Here is a 22,738-nt window from a genome sequence, read left to right on the forward strand (position 1 = left end):
GCCTGTGGAGAGCTTGTGTGTGTGGAAGATAGAAACTTGGTGGAAGCAGCTAGAAGATGCAGAACTGTCAGTCTTTTTGGCTTCTGATCTGGAAGCACCAAAATGCTAAATAGAAGAACTTGCAGATTCTTTTCTATTTATTTCTTTATTGCTACAACCTAAGGTAAGGAGGCACAGATTTTTCACATGTATATGAACATACCTACAGTAAAAGGCCTAGGTGCATTGTCCATCATTATGGACATTGGACTTGATTGAAAAGCAACTTGTGTGCATCAAGTTGTTTTGTGCACAAACTCAGAGAAGAAGATGCTAATAGCTCTTAGGGTGGTTATTTTCACAGTATTCTGAAAGGGACAGTTGGACAGAAATCTCCATTGTTGAATCTGAGACATTTGGGGCAGGAAAAAAAAAACGATGAAGAACAAAATGGCTTGGCCTTTCTGTAGTCATCATCCAAATGTATGGTACATCATCCTGAGCCAGCAAATACCCCTTGCAGTGCATTTCAGTGGATACAGAGTCAGCCAAGAAACTTCTCAAAACTCCCTTTCCTTTTGCTTCCTTGCCACCCTTACAACCAGCAGGAGCTTCTCTTCCCTGGAATGATGGTTTCTTAACATCAGCAGAATTGCTCTTTTGCTCAGCCCCTTCTTATCCAGCTTGCTCAGTACTGATGAAACCAAAAACTTTCAATGGCTTGGTACCTCTGAAAGTCTCCTAAAGTACATGTGCCAGATACTGTAGGAAGAGAAGCATTGATTCAGTGTGGAAGCTGGCAGAGGCTGTTGTACTTTCTATTAGAACTTGTTCCTCTGTGTGTGCACTCATGTGTATCTCCTCCAGCACTTTAGCTCCCTCTTCTCTTTAGAGCCTTATCTCACTTAGGCTCTTTAGTGCCCATTATCTCTGGTTAGCTATCTGCATTACAGAGTGTAGGACACTATTTAGGAGAAGTGCTGTGAATCAACCTTGTCTGTCATCTCCAAGAGAACTACATGTGTGGGGGTGATGCATGTTTCACATGAGTGTGCTTCTCCTCCTATGGCAGGATAATATATACGTGATATTACTGCTGGCTACTGTAGGACATCATAGACTTTGGTCTTCCCGTCTCTGCTTGGATGGTTTCTTGCAGGCAACTGAAGCCAAGCTACCTGGCTGCTGTCTGTCTGCAGTTCCACCATCCTGATTTGTTTTCTTCTCTAATTTGTTAAAGGGGGAATACCTTATGCAAGCACTGCTGATGAACTTCATAACCACCTGTCTAAATAAGTTTCCTTCTCTCATTTGTGAGTATTTTTTCTATGCTTTTTTTTTTTTGTATTCCACATAATGACCATGGTTCTCCTCCCACCTTTCAGCAGTGTGACTTCACTGTACACAAATAAATTACGCAGGGGTCAGAGTGGAGTAAGAAAGGGAGACCCAGTCCACTGTTAGCTTTGCACAGCTACTTGAATTTATCTGAGCAGTAAGTGGCTGGTGCACAGAACAGGGAAATGCAAATGTGCGACGTGAAATGCAAATGAAGCAGTGGTCTGGATTTTGGGAGAGCAGTTGAACTCAGCCAGGCAGTGTGCTGGTGAAAGACCCTTCCATGCTCCTGTGGCTTCAGGAGACTCATCTGCTAAAATGGCAACCTGGTGGGCAGAGACGAATCTGGTGTCACAAGCACGGCACTATTGCTTGTGGACTGCTGTCCTCAGCCAGTGGTTGCAAAGATGAATAGCTGACAGGAAGGTAACAAGTATGTGCTAGTTAAACATACATTGCCTAATGGCTGTATTCCCAGTGCCCAGATGCATGGCTTGCTCTAGGATGCTGGGACCTCCCTCTTTGCTGCGGTAGACACTTCTATTATTAGCTCAGTGGCAGCTTTCCATATGCTAACACTCGTGACTGCAGGACTGTTTAATTTTCACTTCTCTGAAGTATTTAATTTGTCAGCTGTTGGCTTCAGTTTATTAAAGACCAAACTTCAACTTACTTACCTAGATTTTTCTCTGTTAGGGTTGAATCACAGATGCTGTTTGAACAGACCATTATACGTGTGTAGAATTAAATGCAGGATGATGTCTTAAATCTAGAAATTCTAGCAGTCACTAGCAGGCTGAAAAGTAGGAAAAAAACATGTCTTCAAAGATGAATGTCTTGTCTCCATTCCTCTGTTAACTTTTATTTAGAGAAATGAAAAATTGGTTCTGCTAGAAATACTCCCTGCTTGTATTCCAGTGCCTGACTGCGAAGATGTGGCACACAGTTGCCAGTGCCTGTCTGCAGGTGCTGGCACTTCTCTGGTGGCTGAGGATAGCTGCTGCTGTGAGTTAATCACCCAGCAATTCACTGCTGGGGGCCTCTCTTTAATTATTGAATACCAGAATAGAGGTATATTGAATTACCTTGCTGGCAAATATTATCCAGCATCTCATGTAACTCTGCAATATTCTTGGTTTTCCTACTTGCATAACATTACGTTTTCTCCAAATAATCTTTTTTTTTTTTTAAAAAAAAAAAAAAAAGTCAAAATAACTTTTAATATACTGCTTATATAGCAGTACATGTTTCCAGAGAATTATATGCTTACTTTGAAGATAGCCTTCCCTGGCAGTCAACAGTGCGTGATTACTCTTTTTTTTTTTTTTTTTTTAAAGTCAAGCCTGTACTTGGATTTAGCAGAACAAACCACTATGTGTGTAGTGCTTTATGAAGCAAACAACAACAAAAATATGAGCAGCTTAATTTTTCTCTTACTTATACCAGCTTTATTCCTGTGATAGTACATCAGCCCAGTTTCTGCTGGAATAATGAGTGGAGTTCCTGGTACCTTATGGACGAGCCTAAGAGAAGGCCATAAAGACAAGCTGTAAATACTTTGCAGCAGTTAGGGAGCATGAAATCCTTATGTGAGCTGCATATTCACCTTGCATAATTTTAAGCAGCACGCTTTCTCCAAATGATTGTAGGATGGATGAATAATATTATGATTGTCAAAGTGTATATAATATCAAGCTGGTATGTAAAGTGGCTTTTGGCTTTTAACCAGTCCCAAATGACAAGCATTCATACATATATGTAAAGTGTGTGTGTGTGTATGTATATATATATATATATATATATATGAGAGTAAACATCTTTGACTTCTTCCTGTTTTGAAAAACCACCATATGCTGCTGCTGCAAGCTCCACCATGGAACGCTTTCTCCAAAAATCTGAGCCAGCAGCAGGGTTGTCCCAAGAAGGGGAACATAAGCAGTAACAGGTATGTCCTGTTCTCCTTTATCAAGGAGACTTGAAAGGCTTTATACAAGCTCCTTTGAACGATCGTGAGTTCTTATTATGCTGCTGATACCACAGCATCCTTCAGCTGAAAGCAATGGGCGATCCTAGGCTCAGCCCTTAGGCCAAGCCCTTCCCTGCTGTTTTTTCCAAGTGCTCTCATGACAGCTGGAGGTGAAAAGAGCTCCTTTAGCTGCTTGCTTTTCAGGTTGGGATGTTGTTATCCATGTTCCCATTTTCCAGATACTTGGAACTAATGCTAGAAATTCATTCATCAGAGTCAGGAGAATTACGCTGGGGGAAGGCGTTTTCTAGGTTGTCAGAGATCTCCTTGTAAGAAATGTACTTCCTTTGCCATTTCTCTTTGCCCTGATGTACTTGCAGGAGGGGTCTGAGTTTCCAAGGTCTTGATATTAAGGTCAGCAAAACCTGGTAAATCAGCTGTTTTTGCAGAAGCTCTGGCTGATATCCTGAGATATCTGTAGCCTGTAGTTCTGGTCCCATAGTGTACAACATAAGGAAAGCCTTCTGTGTCCAGTTGGAGTGTTAGTAGAGTCACTTGCAGTAGCATGTGAAGACTGGGGTCAAGAGAAAAATTAAATGTGTATTTTTGTAATTTTTCCCAGCTTGCGAAGATGCAAGTAAGTGCCAGTGTTCCTCCTCATTCCACTTCCTCTATCCTGCTATTACATGCAGATTTTAGGCATTAGATCTGCAAACAGTTTGAGAAATATGCCCCAGATCCCTTGACATTATACAGATGGTTTTACAGGAACTAACGTAGTCTCCAGTTTTGATGCAATTTTTATATAAGCTCTAAATATGGCACGAGAATTTCTCATTCCTTATTTTGCAAGAGAAATAAAACATGCCTTCATCTTGTTTCCCAAGCTGTACTGAATTCTGTGTAAGCCTGGTAACTACATACAAAAGGAAGGAAAATTTTTACACAGTGCCTAACTGAAAGGAAAGGCAATACTATGGTTGATCAAACATTTTTGTCATCCAGAAATTTCAGGGAATCTTGTGCTGCTGAAAGTCATGCGGGCAGCCATAGAGCCAGAGATCCCTCCTTTGTAACCATCACAGATATGTCTCATGCAGGTGCTGACAGAATTACATTGCTAGAATTTGCAGTGCTGCAGGCATTAATGGACTCCTGAAGCTGGTGAAAGGAGAGCTCCATCTACTGTTGTACTAAGAGAAGGCAAAAATAACTAGAATGGCTTTTTTTTTTTTTTTTTTTTTTGGCCTACTGGACAGCTACTGACTACCATGTCCCTTTCCCCCCCTCTTCCCTTTTCCTCCTCTTCCTATGGTCTTTAGAACCTTCCACTTCAAATCCAGTCCCCTGCCATAAAAAACCAGGAGAAGAAACAGAAACTGACCCTGATTTCTTGCCCCTGTCCCTAGCAGAAGTCCATAGTCCAAAGCCTTTTGACTCTGGAAAATTTTAGGAGGGCTGCAGGCAACATTTGCTCTAGAGCTGCAGAAGCAGGGGAAAAAAATCTAGATAGTGCACAGTTCTATGGCTTTTTGCTTCATTTGCTATGGTGTTATTTCTGAGCTTACTGGATTTTAGATAGTAGAGAGGTACTTCATGCGTAAATATACACACGTATTTAAATCAAAATTTAGCCCTACGCGGAACGGGATCCCTCTTTACCAAGCCTGGAGATGCAACGAGGTATGTGAATGTGTGGGTGTGAATTCTGCAAGGAAATTCTCTGCAATACTTTGAACTAACATTCCAATCTCTGTCGTATGGTTTATGCTTTTAATAGTGGTAATGCATATCTAAAACTTAGTGTTTTCCACTGACCTTTATCTTTGCAATAGGCTGAACCAAGACCCCACTGTTCAAGTGCCAATTGTGCTGGCCTGAGATATGTATTATATATAGATAGTACTGGCCAGTCTGGGTAGTTTCTGAAGGACGTTATATAATTCAGTTCTAGAAAAATAATAATAATAAATCAGGCTTCATAACACTGTGGCCATATATTTTACAAATAGAAAGTGTTAGTTTTTGTCTGCAAGTGATTATCAGGTGGTAAAAACATTGTTATTCTGTGCTTGCAGGGAACAGCGGAAGTGTCTAGATTCTTAGAATTCCATGAAAGGCTTAACAGATAATTGTTCTGCACTGATATCAGGAAGAGCTTGTGCTTATGTTACTTGACTGAGAGAGCTCATCTCGTGTATTGTGAACAGATGTTTCAGATTTGAGTTCAGCGTGGAAGAAGAGAGAACAGTCTAGACCCCAGCATTTTCCATCTTTCATAGTATTACAACCACACACCTCCTGGATACATTCTGACACCACATCTCCTGCATCACTCTCTTCTGCCTTAAAAAAAAACAAACAAACAAACAAAAAAAAAAGTATTCAGTAGTGATTTTGTTTTTTCAGACTGAGTGCTTCTTTACCATGAAACTGAAGTGCAGACTCCAAAGGAGTGTCACTTTATAGTTTATATATATAAAAATATATACTAAAAAAAAAATATTTGGGTATAGGGTGTCAAATGTACCAAGACTAACAAAGGCACTTGGTATTTTATTATTTGCTAGCCTTTGCTATATATATGGAGCTTTTTGCTGCATCTACATGTCTGACTGCTTTGGAGCAAGACTTTGCGGGACATGGGATGCATCAGGGACAGCACAGGTCTCTGCACAGTTGGGTTTCAGTTCAGAGTCATGCGGACTGCCTGTGCCAAGCTCTTCTGTTTCTGAGTTGTATCAATGGCTGTTGATCCTTTTCTCTCTGTGTGTTACAGGTAGGTGCAAGCAGAGGTCCTGCCTCCCTGCTTGGCCTACCCATAACAACAGGCTGGCCTGCTGGGTGCTGCAGCAGGTGCCTGCCTGTGTCAAGGATGGACCCTGCTGGTCCTCAGAGTCTGGCAAGGAACATGCAACTTCGCAAACTTTCCTGACTCTGAATGAATTGATAGCATTGGGTTTTCCTTTGTGTAAGGACACAGCTGCCTGAGCACATTACGTACAGTTGTTATGCTAATTAGCCATGTACTTCTCTGTCAATATTTATTTGGTAGTTTCAGAGTTTCACATCCATTTGCTTAAATGTATTTTACTTGTCATTGTTTGAACATACATAGCTGCAGATATCTCTAAAACCATAAGAAACAATTGAAACCTGCAGTAATACCCTCTCTGAAGTAATCATGTGCTTTCCACACCCTGGTGCATGTTACACAGCCAAACGGTCCTTAATGTTGCAACCCATGTGCATGCAACAACAGGAAAAACAGAAGAAATGTAAAATACTTCTCAACACAGCTGTCAACAATTAAACTGTGTGAGGTTTTGTTGGTGGAGGTTATGAAGAAGCCCTTGGAAATATGAAACATCTTTTGAAAGCAAGCACTGAAAATATGCGCCACAAACCAAGGAATAGATTGCAGATGGCAAATATATGTATCCGCAGACTGTCAAACAGTTTGGTTTGACAAATGGCTGTGATCTACCTTGAAGCTGTGCAGAGTATGAACAGTCAGGTTGCAGAGCCATGGTGTACAAAAATAATTAAGCAAGAGTAAGCAAGCCTGATACTGTTGTTAAGGGAGAATCTATCTTTATATTCAATGGCCAGATCCCCCAGATAGCTAGGAGTTGGAGGACCTTTCACTCCTGTTAACAATACAGTTCAATTTTTGTGCCATGTTTGCCATCTGCAAACCCTCAGGATCTGCTGTAAGAAAGGAGAAAATGCAGCAGCGTTCACCTGTGAACTGGACCATGGCAGTGAAATGATCTGCTGGAGACAGGAGAGCAGATGAGTGGTGATACTGGAAGGACACATCAAGGCCCGCCAGCCCTTGGCTTGGTCCCATCAGGGCCAGAGGAGATAATGCCTGTTGTAAGGAGAGGATGAAGAGAGAAAATTCTAGAAGTGTGTGCTCACAGCAGCCGTGGCACCCTTGCTTGGTGCTGTCAGGCCATGTTGGGTGGCAGCACCTGGCTCCCCAGGATTACAGTCATGCCAGCCAGCCTAATTGGCTTAGATAAAAATAAATTCCCATTGTTTCTGGTTTTGCCAGTGACCCCTACAGCTGAGCTGCTGGCTAAACCTGGCTTTGAGCAACCACTCAGAAGCTGTGAGAACTTTGGAACTGGAGGAAACAGTGCTGTGAGGCTGCAGCAGTGTGGCAGAGCTGCTTCTGTACTCAGAGGAGCCTTGGCTTGGATGGGAGCTGTTGGCGGTGAAGAAGTACAGAGGCTGCTAGCTGGCTGTGGGCCTCTGATCACACTGCAACAGGGTTGGCTGCTGGGCAGCATGCAGCCTCCAGGAGTTTGCTGCTACTGCAGTGCTGGCAGCTTGGTGCTTGTGCTTTCCTGGGGTTTAGGCATTGTGCAGTGTGGAGCAGAGCTTGCCCTTTCCTCAGTCACCCGTTTCTCTCACAAACTGTCTGCTGGATTTTCCTGAATTGATAATTTACTCAACTCTTTAAACTGTAAACTGCAGACTAAATTTTGCCCAGGATAATGTGGCCTGTTAATGACGGGTTTTGAAGAAGGCTGGAAGCTTGCCAGGTCTCAAGAAAAGGCTCTGGATTTGGCCATGCTATTTGGTTTTGGAGACCACGAGGGTGGCTAGAGGTGGGATCTGCAGAGCTTTTAGTATGTTTAAAGTTACCTCTAAGACAGCTGAACTGAAATGTTTTCTGTTGACAATCAGAAATGGTAAGAGGGGCCACAGACACTTCCTTTCTGTGATGCAGAAACTTGCAAATCGTCCTTGATTCACACCTTATAAGTAAAATTAGCCTGTGTCTAGCAGTTGCCAAACCTTTTCAAAGCTAAGATATTTGTACAAAGGAATTCAGTAACAGAAATGGAATTTGCTCATGGATCAGATTACTGTTATTTCTGGCTGAAAGCAGCACCAGAAATACTTGCAGGGATTTCCACTTTGCCTTTGGAAAGACGTTGTGTATATTGTTGATACAAAAGGAGCTATGTGGGAGGATAATTCATATACACGAAGAGCCAGGAAGAGAGATGAGACCAGTGAGGCTGTCACAGCCTTGAATACGACTGTTGAGCTTTGCATTATAGCACTCAGTCTTGGTTCATTTTTGAAACATGAATCTTCAGTTGTTGAGAATATTGTGATGTGAGCTGCAATTGCTGTTATTTGGGAAAAGGCATTTCTAGCTGCAAGTCTAAGCTTTTGTACAAGACACAGTTCTTCACGCTAGTTATACCTCGGTTTCCTGGAGAGATATGCCAGATAAATTCATCTATGTGATCAGGCAGATGACACTTAATGAAGTGTCATTTTGATGACTTTTCAAGCAATTGTGACACTGACCAAAGTGCTGTTACCTTAAAACAGGAACTCACCCACCAATTGGGAACTCCAATCAAAAAACATTTGGCATTTAAAATAAATCCTGATCAGAGTGGTCTGTATTTTGGAACCAGCTTTAAGTATAGCCTTGGTTCACTTGAAAATGCTCTCCTTGCTGATAGAATGAGTTGAAGAGGGCTCAGAGGATTGATAGACACGCACAGCCTGTAAAGGGGCTGCTGAGCACTAGGAATTACAGCCAGTCACCCATTTCTCTCACATCATTGGGTTGCCTTTTCAGCAGCAATAACAAAATGGGTTGGATCTATTACTTCACCCCCCAAAAATTGTACTTGGTATCACAGAACTGTAGGGGACCTCGAAAGATCATTGGGTCCAACCCTCCTGCCAAAGCAGGTTCCTCAGAGCAGGTTGCCCAGGTAGGCGTCCAGACAGGCCTTGAATATCTCCAGAGAAGGAGACTCCACAACCTCCCTGGGCAGCCTGTCCCAGTGCTCTGTCACCCTCACCGTGAAGAAGTTCTTTTGCATGTCAGTGCAGAACTTCCTGTGCTCTAACTTGCAGCCATTGCCCCTTGTCCTATCACAACACACCACTGAGAAGAGGTTGGCTACATCCTTCTGTCCCCTACCCCTCACATATTTATATACAGTGAGGAGATCCCCTCTCAGTCTTCTCTTCTCCAGGCTGAACAGACCCAGGTCTCTCAGCCTTTCCTCATAGGGAAGATGCTCCAGGCCCCGTATCATCTTTATGGCCCTCCGCTGGTCTCTTTCCAGGAGATCCCTGTCTTTTTTGTATCGGGGAGCCCAGAACTGGACACAGTACTCCAGGTGAGGCCTAACCAGGGCAGAGTGGAGGGGGAGGATCACCTCCCTTGACCTGCTGGCCACACTCCTTTTAATGCACACCAGGATCCCATTGGCCTTCTTGGCCACCAGGGCACACTGCTGGCTTATGGTCACCCTGTCATCCACCAGGACCCCCAGGTCCTTCTCCTCAGAGCTCCTCTCCAGCAGGCCATCCCCCAGCCTGTACTGTTATTTCAGGTAAATTTGAATATCAAGTCACCTTAAGCAATGACATATTTTCCTGGCTATCTTGACTAAGTTTATTCATTCTGTGGGATGGACTGGGCACAAAGAAGTGTCTCTCTCTAAGGAGTGAATTTCCTGGCTCTTTTGAAATTCATGTGAAAGGGACCAGCAACATATGGACTTAGTGTACCCCAGGGTGCAACTGCAGGAGCCTGGGAACACTTCATGCCTGCACCAAGTGTAGGAAGATGGGGGAGAAGAGGGAACTGGCTATCTGCTGTGAACAGTGTGGTGATTGTATGAATTATGCAGACATTTGTAGTACCAGGAGTGGGACTGGCACTTGGGGGACGCAGCCTGACTGCCCTGGCTGTGCAGGCTGCTCCGCATCGCAGCCACAGTGAAGTGTTCCTTCTGTCTGTGTGGATCACAGCAGAACTGGGAGATTCTTGTGAAGACATAAGGGCAATATCTGGACCAGGAGATGCAAATAAAAAATAAAATTGCTGGCTAGACCAAGAGCAACTCAGATACTGAGGAAGGACCAGAGAAGGCATTGGTTTGGAAGCATAACACCATCAGTGATCAGAGGATTCAGGTGTGAACTGAGGCAGAGCACCCTGCGGCTTTTCCAAGGAGACTTATTTATGGATCAGAAACTCCTGGTGCTATGCAGAGCAGTTTAATAAAAATGTAACTGTAACATTTTCACACAAATTACAGATGAACACACCACAGGCAGAAGAGTGTACACCCAGTACTTGCATTAAAAGCCTGCAAGAGTCTGCATGCTGCCATAGACTTCACAGCAGGTCTTTAACGCATTTTCTCTATGATAGAAGCAGAGCAATTGTTTACTTCTTCATTGTTATGACTTTGCAGCTGTAATGGAAATATATTAGGAATTACAGGTTTCATTATGGATCTTGGAGAACAACACTCACAATATATACAATTAAATAGGGAGTATTTTTCTCTGCCTAAAATATGACATACCCTAAAAAAGTTAATTGAAAGGCTTCCATTTCTTTTGGTAGATTTGGATGCATGTGTTAAAAGACTTTCTGATTTTTTTACAAGACATACACTCATCCAGGCTGGGTTTGTTTCTCACTGTGATACCCTGATGTAGTGGTTAGCTGGAGATGTTTTATCTTCCTTGGTTGTTAACGTTAGCATCCCCCTATTTTGCTAGGAGCAGCAGCAGCAAAAACTTATCATCACTTCCAAACTTACCTGCATGTATGATCCAATGACAACACATAGTTACATCTCACGATTAAGTCCCTGCTGCTTTCAGGACACACCTGCCTGCAGGTACTTCTGCGTGTCTCTTTAGTGTCGTCTGTGTTATCCCTCATGGATATCAGCTAGCTTACATGCAGTGCCTGTTGGGGCAGAAGACAGCTGGAGATGGCTGGTTTTCAGAGCACAGTTGGGAGTGTTTTTTTCTGGAAGACAATGAACATGCAGATGGGAGCGCATGGGAGACGAGTGCACAGCATTGCGGCCAGGCACCCCCATCCATTGGAAAAACTTCCACAAAATTAAAGGTTTATATAAGCATAATATCCAATGTTAATGAGCTGGACCCAGAGTATAGATTTTCTAACATTCAAAGATTGATTGCACTGAAGTTCTGCTGACATAGAGCACCTGAGCTTTATTTTCTCAGGTGAATTTGCAGGTAGGACGGAATACAACATCATGATAACTGTTAGCAGCAGTTTCAGCTTCCTGTAACATGCTCAGCCCTCTTGGAGGATACTTACTCAGGCCAGAAGATGACAGGAATGCCATAAGAGGTTTTCCCCAAAGAAAACATTTTGAAGGTAGTTCTTGATGTTTCTGAGATACATCCAATATAGTGTTCACACACGACTCCTTACAGCTCCATTTGAAGGTCAGAAAGCTTTGTTTTCTTGGAGAAAAGACCATCAGCATTATTTGTGCTGGTCTGAACTTCAAACAAAATTGCTGCTAAGAACTGACAGCAGACTATAGTACGCAGCACAGCCCTGTCATGGAATGGATAATCCCCCATCCTTAAATATACTTTTTATTTATGTTGGCAGTGTATATAGTGCTAGGGATTTTAGCAGTTATCCCAGACATAACACTTCAAAAGCGCCACTGAGGAAACATCTATACAAATCTCTTTCTATTTCAAAACCTTAACTAAATAAATAATGTGAACAGGCAAATATGTTGCAGCTTGTTGAAACTTAATGTAGAAAAATGTTCAAAAGTAAATGGAAAATATTCAGAGAGCATTTTTTTTCTATCACACAGACCTGAAAATTGTATCAACTGGTAGCAGGAATTGAGATGAAACCCATATAATCCCATGGGAAACTGTAAGAAACTTCTTACATCTTCTGAATATTCATAAATCTATGGGGCCAGGCAGGATCCAATCCACCCAAGCGTACTGAAGGAGCTGGTGGAAGTGCTTGCCAAGCCACCTTCAGTAGTTTTTTAGCAGTCCTGGCTAAATGGGGAGGTTAACTGGGAATGTGACACCCATCTACAAGAAGGACAGGAAGGAGGATCCGGGGAACTACAGGCCTGTCAGTCTGACCATAGTGCAGGGAAAGGTGATGGATCACCCTGAACAGTCAGATCATCCCAAGTGCCATCATGAGGCACTGGCAGCCCCTGGTTTACAGAGTGCTCTGCAGATGGGGAATGACTGCACTGATTTCTTTACTTTGGTGTAGATAGGTCTATTGTAACAGAAGGTCTAGTGTAGCAGGTGGCATCCTCCACTCAAATGGTTGCAGTCAATAATGTCCCACCAGTTGAGCCATCTCACCATATGAATAGCCTTAAGTGCTTCATTAAAGGGCTTGTAAAGGTCTGCACCAATGTCTCTGTATTTGCACATTCCTCAGACTTGGCCTCAAGTTCTTCCAGTTCTCCTACTACTAACCAAACACGCTAAAGAGCTGCATCTGTACAAACACCAGCAGTGCAGTGTCAGATTTCCTTCTCTTCTCAGTTGTTTGAAAAAAGGAGTTAATGGTATTAGCAGAGTCAGATGTTTAGTGAGGCTTGGGAAGGAGAGGCTTGGTATTATACCCCCTTTCTTCTGTAACCATATAACAGACATTGTTTAAATTTTCTAGTAGTTGTGTTTTAAAGAAATTACCTTAAAATGAAATCAGAGCTGAATGAAACTGAGTATCTGTCTGATGAGAAATTGATATAGTTTTTGTTTTTATCTCAAAAGCAATGAAAACCTTTAATTTTATTTATTTATTGGGGGGGGGGGGGGGAAGATAAAAATCCAAACAGGGCTCAGGAATGCCTTTTTATTTAATTGAAACATTTCAACATTTCAACATTCCCAGAATCAATAGTGGTCAGTTTGTTTCTTGAACTGTCTTCAAAGTCAATTTCCATTTGAAGTGTTTTCCCTGTTAAACTGCATGTTTTGGCCAGCACTTCAGGAACCTGAATCTCTGCAAGTGTCAGGGTCCCCAGGGAGAGGGCAGCAGCTCCCAGGGCACACAGAGCAGCTTGGCGATCAAGACATCTGCATTGCATTAGAGGAAACATAATCTTCCTGGAAGCTCTGAGGTTCTAACACAATGTGCTAGTAAGGAGATGCAGCATGTCATTTGCTCAAACTGACACATAACAGTATTTCAGAATAAATAAAAACATCATGAAATGAAATAAGTTGCTTTCATTTTCTCAGCAAAAAGATGAACATTTTCAGAAAAACTATTTTTTTCCACACCATTTTGTATAAGATGATTTTTCATCACAAAATCTTCCCAACAGAAAATTTATACCCAGCCCATGGTGAGACAAATGGAGAAGTGTGTGTGTGTGAGTGTGTGTTCCTTGTGTAGCACCTTGTGCAGGCAGGTTTGTTTGTTGTTGGCCTCATGCACTGAAGTATCAGAATCCACTTAAACCTCTGCCAATTTTCATCTTGCACTTGCTGGGAGCAAAGTGCCCCAAATACAAATTTCTGAGCAGAAGCCTGTTGAAGATCCTGGGCAGCTCAGGAGCAACAGGGTAGACTGCTGGCAACTGTGCCAGAGTGCATCACTCAAATCCTCCTTGTTCGTTAATGTCACAAGCCAGGGGTCTGGCTTCTGGCTCGTTCTTATGCTGACCGGTGCAATCAGCACATGCCTGCTTAGAGTTAATTGAATTAAATGGGAAGTTTGCCAGGGATGCCAGTTATCTTGGTTTCTTGGTTTAGTCATTAGCACAAAGACCGTGTAAGGATTAGCTGTTGTTTGCTGTCTCAGGTGTCAGTGGTGACAGCAGCTACCAGGTTATGGTCTTTTCAGAAGCAGGCTGTTCTGGAGGATATGACAGCCTTCCTGGTGGATGATATATTTACTGATTGTTTAAAATGCAAGTATTCATTATTGGTATTACTTTATTTTATTATTCACCTTGAATAACTTGAAGTATTTCATATCTTGGGTCTTTTTAGCTGGTAGCATGCACTTGCATTTCCAGGGGCTTTGCAAATCTATGAGACAGACTTACTCATCTTTCTGACAGCCTTCAGACAGACTTGCTTTCTGACTCTTCCTGGTCAGCTTCACTGGGTCCCTTGGGGCACAGTGAGTGATACAGGTTGCTGGTAGCGCCGCTGCTGGGCTGAGCCCTGCTCCTGGGCATCCAATGGCCTCACTCGAGCCTTGTGAGGAGGGAATAAGGAGATGGGTTTTGTGATTCTGAGGACCATTGCAGTGCTAAATGAATGAGACCAGACTTAGCTATTGCAGGAAAGAATGGCATTTTCCTGTTTTGTATTCTAGATGAGAAATTCTGGTTCTGAAAATCTGCACAACTACTGAGGAAACAGTGGGAAAAGTAACATCTGTGAGGGCCCCAGGAGACCCTATAGCAAATCAAGACAGGCTTAGCATTCCTTAAATACTTCCAAGACAAGGGAAGAAACCCAAACTTCTTCCTTCCCCTGCTCCCCAGTGCTTCAGACTTTTGTTCTGTTTAATAAACAAGGACAATTTCTGAAAGGCCCTGGGTCCATCCTGGCGGGCTGCATGGAGCAGGGAGTGGTGCCTACATAGTAATGAGGTGCAACAGTGTTCTGGGGGTTGGCAGCGCTGACCAGTGAGCAGAACCACCGCTGGCAGTCAGCATGATGTGCTGACCTCAGAAAATGTCCCTGTCCACGGCTGGTGGAGGGTGAGGGTCCTCAGACTGCAGCCGTGCCTGTGCTGAGCCCCAGAGCACAGCAGCTCCTGCCAGCCAGCAGCCTCCAGCCAGGCTGGGCCGCACGGTACCAGGTGCTGCCAGGCCACGAGGCCCAGCCAGGAGAGGCCGGAGCCATGGCTCCTGCACTTGGTGCTGGGCTTAGCCCCAGCTGGGTGAGAACAGCCCGGGGTGGCTGCACATCAGCCACTCCATCTAGGCCTCCTAACAGACTCTTGCTTTCACAAACCTCTCCTGCACAAGGGGCTTCGCAGTTGCATTCTGAGTCCAGGAGTTTGCAGCAATAATCCCAGTGCCTTCTGACTGTTGTGAAAGGCACTGTGCTTTAGGGAGTCCTCTTAAACTGTTTTTGAGACTCTTAAAAATTTCTGAACTTTCAAACTGAATTCTGGTGATTAAATATTATTGTTGAACTCAGCATGAAATATAGAACAGAGCCTAAATCTGGTGATGCTCTTGACTTCAGCAGTAAATACTGACAGAATTTTTAATATATAATGTATTTTAGTGGTGAATGCTTAAAATTCTTCCTCTGCTGTGGTTAGCCTGAGATCCTGCATTGGAATGAGCAACACGGAGATCTAAGACGTGATAAGCTTAGCCTAGACTGGTCTAATACGTGTTTTGTAGGACAGTATAGATACTTACTGGCAATGCTATTGAGTTTTCTTTTTTTGCCTGTCATGTGCAGTTCCTCCTGCATATTAATGAATAGGGTAAAGCCCACAATAAGCAGTGAACTAGGTCTAGCAAATGTGGTAGATGAAGACTGCTGCTGGTCCTGCTTGTGCTGCACCGCTCTGTCAAAGTGCACCACAAGCACGGTAAGCTGGCTCCTGCCAGCAGGCAGTGTGCAAGGTGCCCAGCTGCAGGCACTGACAGTGGTTCTCTGACATGCCAGGATCAGACATGCAAGCCTGTGTGCCCCGAGGCAAAGCTGCCCTGAGGCATGAGTCTACACAGACCACGTGTCCTGGTCCTTCCAGCTTGGAGGCGGCTCCAGCTCCTTCTGCATAAGGGTACACACACTGGATCAATGTGCCAGGTTGACTCTGAAATAGTTTGCACAAGGCTGAAGATGTGTCCTGACAAGCCCCACAAGAAGGTTGGTGGCACATCAGGGCTGTGTCCCTGCGGGAACCTCTTTGTTGCTGACTGCAGACACTGTAGCCCTAGCCAGCCTGCTTGGTCAGAGCCTTTGGATGCAGACTTTTCATAAATAGGCAGAACAACTTCCTCTTTCATTCATGCTTGAAAGATTTCAACAGGACTCATCTCTCACCTTGTTAGACCCTGCCTGTCCAAGATCACTAAGTCTGCCCTATCACTGGAAAATTGCTCACTGTCACAGATAAGTCAGAATTAATGTTCTGTAGCACTGGGAGTATGGTTCAGTATAGGGTCAGTGTGGTGCTGACTGATAGCATGTGGCTACATGCCTTGACCTACCGTCCAGCCTATGTGAGTTACAGTTCCTAAGGCACAGTTGTTAATTTCCCATCTACTTCAGAGTATTGTCAAGAAATAAAATACACAGGACTTAGACAAATCCCAAATCCATGAAATGCCTTTTGTACTGTATGAAAACAACACATAAGTATTTCTTTCATGTAAAATATACCTGGTCTTTCATTGATTTCAAAGAGAAATGCATGCAAAACTGTAACTGCAGTAAAAAGTAAATAAAATTCTTACTGCTTACTGAAATCAAAAACCCACAGTAATAATATAAGGGTAGAGCTGGTACAAAAAGTAGTCTTCATTAGAGACAAAATGAGACAGATGTGAAACATTATGCTAGTTTTCCTCAAGGGTAGCACTTAAGTAGTTCTTTACAGAAAGGAATTGCAAAAGCTTTGTATCAAAGTAACTTTAGCCTAAGTTATTTGTAAAAGAAGAGATAAACATCTCTTTTCGGTATTCCACAGATAAGCTTATCAGATATGATAAATATGGCAGAGAAGTAATGAGAGCCTTCAAAAGATGTTCTTTGTCCGTGGGCCCTTCTTTGGTGAACATAATGTCCTGAGGGGACACTGAAACAACAGTTGCCTGTATTAAGTGAAAAAGCAGATATGTTCAAATTACTGTATTAAATAAGGTACACACATCACTGTGTACTTTGTGACCTGTGTGAGTACCAAAAATCTTCAGACTGGCATCCAAAGGCTGGCGGGTTTCATGGTGCAGGAGAACAATCTAAGGCACTTTCCAGTAACCCCCACCACCACTGCAGTGCTTTCCTGAGCAGGGATGCTCCTTGGCTGCATCCCAGTGGTGGACCTGCTGGTCTTGCTGGCATGACTGTATACGTGGGCTTCCTTTACACTCAAGCTGTGGTGGGAGCGGGAGGATGACTGCATACCCTCTATGCCCTTGCTCAGCGTCTGGTCCTTGGCATAAAGTGAGGGGATGCAAGTCACTCATGAGTGCAACCAGTGATGGAGCTTCTGCCCAGGGAGCTGGGGTGAGCTGCCACCAGCCCCTCGAGCTCTGGGGAGCTCAGGATGGTCCCACTGCATGGGAGGAGGGTGCTAAAGGCTGGCATCAAGAAGCACGGCCACCTGGGGCTGCAGGGTGCCCAAAGCTATGTGCTCTCCCAATCTGGGTGCATGATGAAGTCTGCTGGTCCCTGGGCCAGCCAAAAAGCACTGAGTGCTTGGCTCTGCATCCCTCTGCTCCTCAGGCAAGAAACTGAAGTTGTGCTGGGGTGGGGAGGTTCGGGGTCCAGCTTTCCATGAGTGAATCAAAGTGAAGTAAAATGTCTCTGTTGCTCCCAGCTGATGCTTTGAGCAAGGGTTGTGAACAGGAAAAGCACACTGCAGTGGCTGTGGTGGGCTGTGCAACCTCATCCAGGTCCAGCTGCTGCAAGTTGCCCAGGCGCAAGAGAAGTCCTGTCCCAGAGCTGAAAGTGGGTCAAGAGCCAAGCACCACTGCCTCTAGACCTCACAGTGTCCTGGCCACAGGCAGACAAGCTGATGAGTCTGCGTGATGCCTGGCTGCTGCAGAGCTTTCAGCCCAACCAGAGGCTCAAATCCCTGCGTCGTGTTTCCTGGTCAGATCAGAAAATTGGCCTCCTCCAGTCTTCAGATAGATCAATTGTTTTGCCCTGCCCAAAGAGAGGAGACAACATGGAGGGTGAAACAAATGAGCTCAGAACTTGCTAAATCACAAAATACTAAGAAAATGGTGAGCTTTCTGCATTGGTTTTGACTTGCTCTCTTTAAGAAAAAAGTCTTGATACTGGCAACGTTTAACCATAGCAGGATAAAGTACCAGCTATAAATATACTAGGAAAAAGGAAGGGAAAACATCTAAATACTAAGACACTTCAGTTGAGCCACTTTTAATTTACCATTTCTCACTGTGAATGTGCTTGGCTCTTCCTGCCTGCCAAGCCACAGTGTTCTGAATGCAGCCCCAGCCCTGATCAGAGGCAGAACTGGTTGCAGGCACTTGTTGTGGTGTGGTGGCTGGGGCCCGGCATCCCCTCCCTATCAACTTGGCAACTGGGGCATGTTCCTCAGCATTCTGTAGGAAGGCAGGATTTATGTGCGCTTTGCAGTTATCTAGAAAAATGCCACCCACAGTGAGGCTCTAAACTGGCTGAGAGCCAATGGTCAGAAAGTGAAGATGAGCACATTGAATGAGAGAAACGACCTACATAGATGGGGATTTCACAGGCTGCAAATGCTGCCAGGAATGTATGGAAATTGGCAATAACTAAAATTATACTTTTTATGGTTTTTGGAATCCAGTTAGAATTTCACAAACATGGTTCCTGCATATCTTCCACTTTTCTGATGTACACTAGCCATAAAAATGACTGTTATTTAAAGAACTGTACAAAGTTGAACTGATGTAGCTGAAGATGCGTTTTGTAAGTTGATTTCAAAGCTGTTTCAAAATCCCGATTGAATTTTGCCCTGAGTTAATATGGAACCGTCTCAGGAATATTAAATTATGCTCACTGAGAGTAACTTCAAATTAAAATCACGACCTGATCTACGTATGTCTGTGTTAAACTTTATGCCAATCGAACAGTTATAGTCTAAGAACCAGTGATTGGTATAACTTGTGGCAAAAGGCTGTGATCTGTCTGGCTGTGGGCAGAGAGATGTTTCAGTTTGATCTGATAAAGTCTGACAATTTCTGCCAATGAAACCGGGATACCAAAGAAAAGCCGCTGAAGAGCTCCATTGCAGCAGCCTCTCACACAGGTGGTATCCCAACATATTTTTGTCCCAAATAATTCCAGCTCTTCCCAGCTATGTTGTGTTGGTTTGTTTTTGATACTGTCCTGTGACATTCAAGTGTTTTATCTGGCAAAGGGAGACAATGTACCTTATTTCAGAGTCTGATTTCACATGTTGCCCTGAAAAGCATTCTCAGAAGTAAAAGAGAAGCCTTGTTCTCCAAAAGCACCTATCTATACGCAATAATCAAATTCTTTCTTTTTAATTTTTAATGAAAAGAAAATAATTTTATACATTTAATGCAAATGTGTAAAAACTGCTACAATATACCTACCAATACATGATTTTATTTTTAAGCACAGAATTGTATTAGGCTTAAAAATAGAAATTCTCTGAATTTTCTTTTACATTCTTCTCTGAGCACAGTGAAGGGGATGGTTAGCTACACTGTCACACTGTGTTGGTCATGTTTCTCAAATTCTTTTCTAAAAAGAGGTGTGACTGTTTGGCCAGCTGAAGTAATCCGATTGGCAGGAGGGAAACTTAGTTCAACGGGCAGAATTTTAAAAACACTGTGGTTCTTTGTTTAACAGCCAGATTCTACACAAATCAGCTCCAGCTCTGAAATAATTTTTCTCCCCACCCTCATGCATCAGCCTGTCCTGGTTGGTGTTGCTGCCCCTCATTGCACCCCAGCTCTGACAGTCTGAGATGGGTGAGAACACGGGCTAGCTAGCCGGCACGGTGGCTCTGCTTCTGCTCAGGGATGCTGCTTAACCTTTCTCTAATTTTTCCAGAGTACTCTTTGCTTATGCACTCCTTGGGTTCCAGGCTGTGCATTTTGTATCATCAACAGCCTTGGACCTTTTTTTTCCAGAAATATTTCTTCTTTTCTCCTTGCCTGTGCTCCTCTTTATACCTTTTCTGCTTTGAGAAAAGTATCACTATTGGTTACCAGGTCCCTCTTTAGTTGGAATGTCACTTAAATCTGTATTCCTTCTGAGGAAAATTGGAGGAAGCAGGGGAATGGTCAGGACAGAGCCAAAGCAGAGGTTGTCCGGCAGCAATGTGCAGAGCCAGAGCGAAGCAGCCGTTGTCCTGCTGCAGCCTCCAGTCCTTCCCCAGGGGTGCCTGGGCCCTGTGGTCATTTCAGAGCAGGGGCAGCAAGTTAGGCTCAGTCCCACTAGAAAGAATGCACCTCAGGAGCTGTGCAATGCACTGGAAGATTGGTCCCAGTTTTTTTTGTTCGGATTGAATGAATAACACAAACGAAAATTCCTGAAGGTTACAGTAATGGAAAATAACAATTAATATTGTTGTTTAGCCAATGTTTTACATCACGTAGAGATCAGATGTTTAGCAATAACACTGATTTACAATGAGAAATATATGACTGCCCTAATTACCTACTGCCAGGTTTTACCACCCTTTTTACTCAGTGAGTGGTTTTCCTGGCTGGGTGCGGTCCTACTGACTGTGATCAAGACAGGGACCTGGCTGATGGAAAATGAAGGTGTGCAGCAAGTATTTCTCTTGCCTCAGTCTGGCAACAGTGCTATTAGGATTTGCATCTGTCATGCACTCATCTTTTGCTTGCTTTTTCAAATGTACCTTCATAATCTTAAATAAGTGCAGCTGCCACTGAAACTCTAGGCAAAACTGCATTACAAATGTTACCTTATTTTCTGCTGCCATTTGATTTATCATTGGCTTTCCATTTCAGATCTGCTGCTTTCTGTTTGGAGCCTTTATTGTAGGAAAACCCGCACATGAAGAAAGGAAGAAACAAGAAAATGGAAAACAAACCAGAGTTATGTCCATTAAATTCTTCTGGGGAAATGCTGGCCTGCCTTCTTCAAGTATTCAGACCTGCTGCAGAATATCCAAGGTAAAAATAGCAAGCAGAGCACTAAAACGAAGAGGGAATAAAGATTAACACAGAGGACCTGGTAGCCTAAATATAGACAATTCTGCCCTTCTCCAGTGACTTACAGTAACAGAGGAATTATACAGACAGCATAATTTGGCCAATACCCAAAGTATAACACAGAGATCTGACAGCAGCTAGAAAGTGTGGCATTCTATTTGGCACAGCTGTCATGTTGTACTAAGCCCGTTACTTCCCTTTAATCCTAATTAATGCTCTCTCTTTCCACTCAGGCAGGTTCTCTGGTCAGCAGTAATTCTGGGGTCTGGTTCTGCTCTCCCTCAAGAGCTGTCAGTCTTCAGGCAGCCTGTTGCTTTGTGCTCCTTCCACACAGGAGCAGACGAGCTCATGAATGAAACATTACTGATACTAAAGAGAACTCCTGGCATCCACCTCAGCAGAAGAAACTGACTTATCATTCATTGAAGACATCTGCACTTATACAGGGAATGCATACTCACACAACAGTGCCAAGCCAAGGCTACCATTGGAGGAGAGGGACAGAAAAGGGAGAGGAAAAGGGGTGGAGGAGAGGAGAAGGATGAGAAGGAAAAGAGGAAGAGGTGAGGGAGATGTTCCCCTGCTACATACAGATGCTGCACTGCCTGCCAAAACAGCCCAGCCTGTGGGTTGCCCTGAGAGTGCCTGTTTAGCCACCCTTGGAGGAATTGCCACCTGACCTCCTCCAGTTGGGCTCCGTTTTGACCCTAAACCTAAAAAACTTTTGCAGTCTTTAAATACTGAAATGGTTTGCTCTTTTTTTTTTTTTTTAATTATTATTATTATAGATATTACTCAAAATAGACCTGCAAGTGCAAGTTTGAAATGTTTCATTTCAAACACAGGTACAACATAAATGCAGTTGGAGTGGAACTTGTCTTGCATCAAGAAATCAAAGCAGGCATGAAGGAAGAGAAGGAACAGTGTATGACTGTTCCGTGGGGCAAGATGAATTGACCATATGTTGGTATCCAGGACTTTATGCAAATTCTGTGTCTATGAAAGTTACCTAATTAAGTTGAGTTCCTGAAACATCTCAAATGGGGATTTACACAAATTGTCTTTGAACTGATGTTCACTGCTGCTACCTGCACGTGTCCAGGAACTGCTTGGCTGCACGTGTGGCTGAGCCACCCAAGGCAGCTGTGGTGCAGCAGGAGCTGGAGGGGGCACAGCACCAACATGCCACCAGTTCCTGGTGTCTGTGTTTGCTGTGGAGACACCTGAGGAAGGTCTTTTCTCAGAAGAACCGTGCCTTACAGAGTGTGCAGGAGGGTCTGTCTCCACTTCAGCTGTCAGCCAAACAGGTGAGTAACAAATCTCCAAAATCAGAGTTTTTCAGCTCAAGAGAAATATAAGAAGGTGAAACTGGCACTGCTCAGCTAAGTGTGTATCTTTCTGTGTAAATCAACCCTGATGGCTGAGAAATTGAAGTTGGTAGATGTAGCTAAGCCTTTTAAAAGGTGTCAGAGGTAATCCATTGATCTATTGATCTATTTTTTTAACCAGACAGCCTCTTGAGAGCTGTGTATGTGTAATTGTTGATTCTGATCTTTTATGGTCTGCAGATGTTGGGAATAGTGAATACTGTCCAGAAGATTGGAAACATTTTTGAGGTCTGGTGCCTCTACTGGAAATCTTTGAAATAGTTTGCAAGTATATAGTTAAAGCAATACAGTCAGCCTTGAGTAATTTAGTTGTCTCCCCCTGAGGAATCGATAATGACAACTATTGGAGACACTGCTGGGTTGCA

General features: G+C 43.5%; 1 long non-coding RNA gene across 12 annotated transcripts in view; it reads left to right on the forward strand.

Annotated features, from left to right (window-relative positions):
• LOC101798394 (uncharacterized) overlaps nt 1–22,738 on the forward strand; it is a 95,600-nt gene that overhangs the window by 37,274 nt on the left and 35,588 nt on the right. For all 12 annotated transcript variants that reach the window (XR_011811522.1, XR_011811520.1, XR_011811519.1 and 9 more), the window contains 2 exons: nt 20,782–20,946; nt 21,219–22,292. This is a non-coding gene — a long non-coding RNA (uncharacterized lncRNA). The remainder of the gene's footprint in view (nt 1–20,781; nt 20,947–21,218; nt 22,293–22,738) is intronic.

Source organism: Anas platyrhynchos, chromosome 9 (assembly GCF_047663525.1).
Source record: "Anas platyrhynchos isolate ZD024472 breed Pekin duck chromosome 9, IASCAAS_PekinDuck_T2T, whole genome shotgun sequence".
Classification (NCBI taxonomy): Eukaryota; Metazoa; Chordata; class Aves; order Anseriformes; family Anatidae; genus Anas; species Anas platyrhynchos.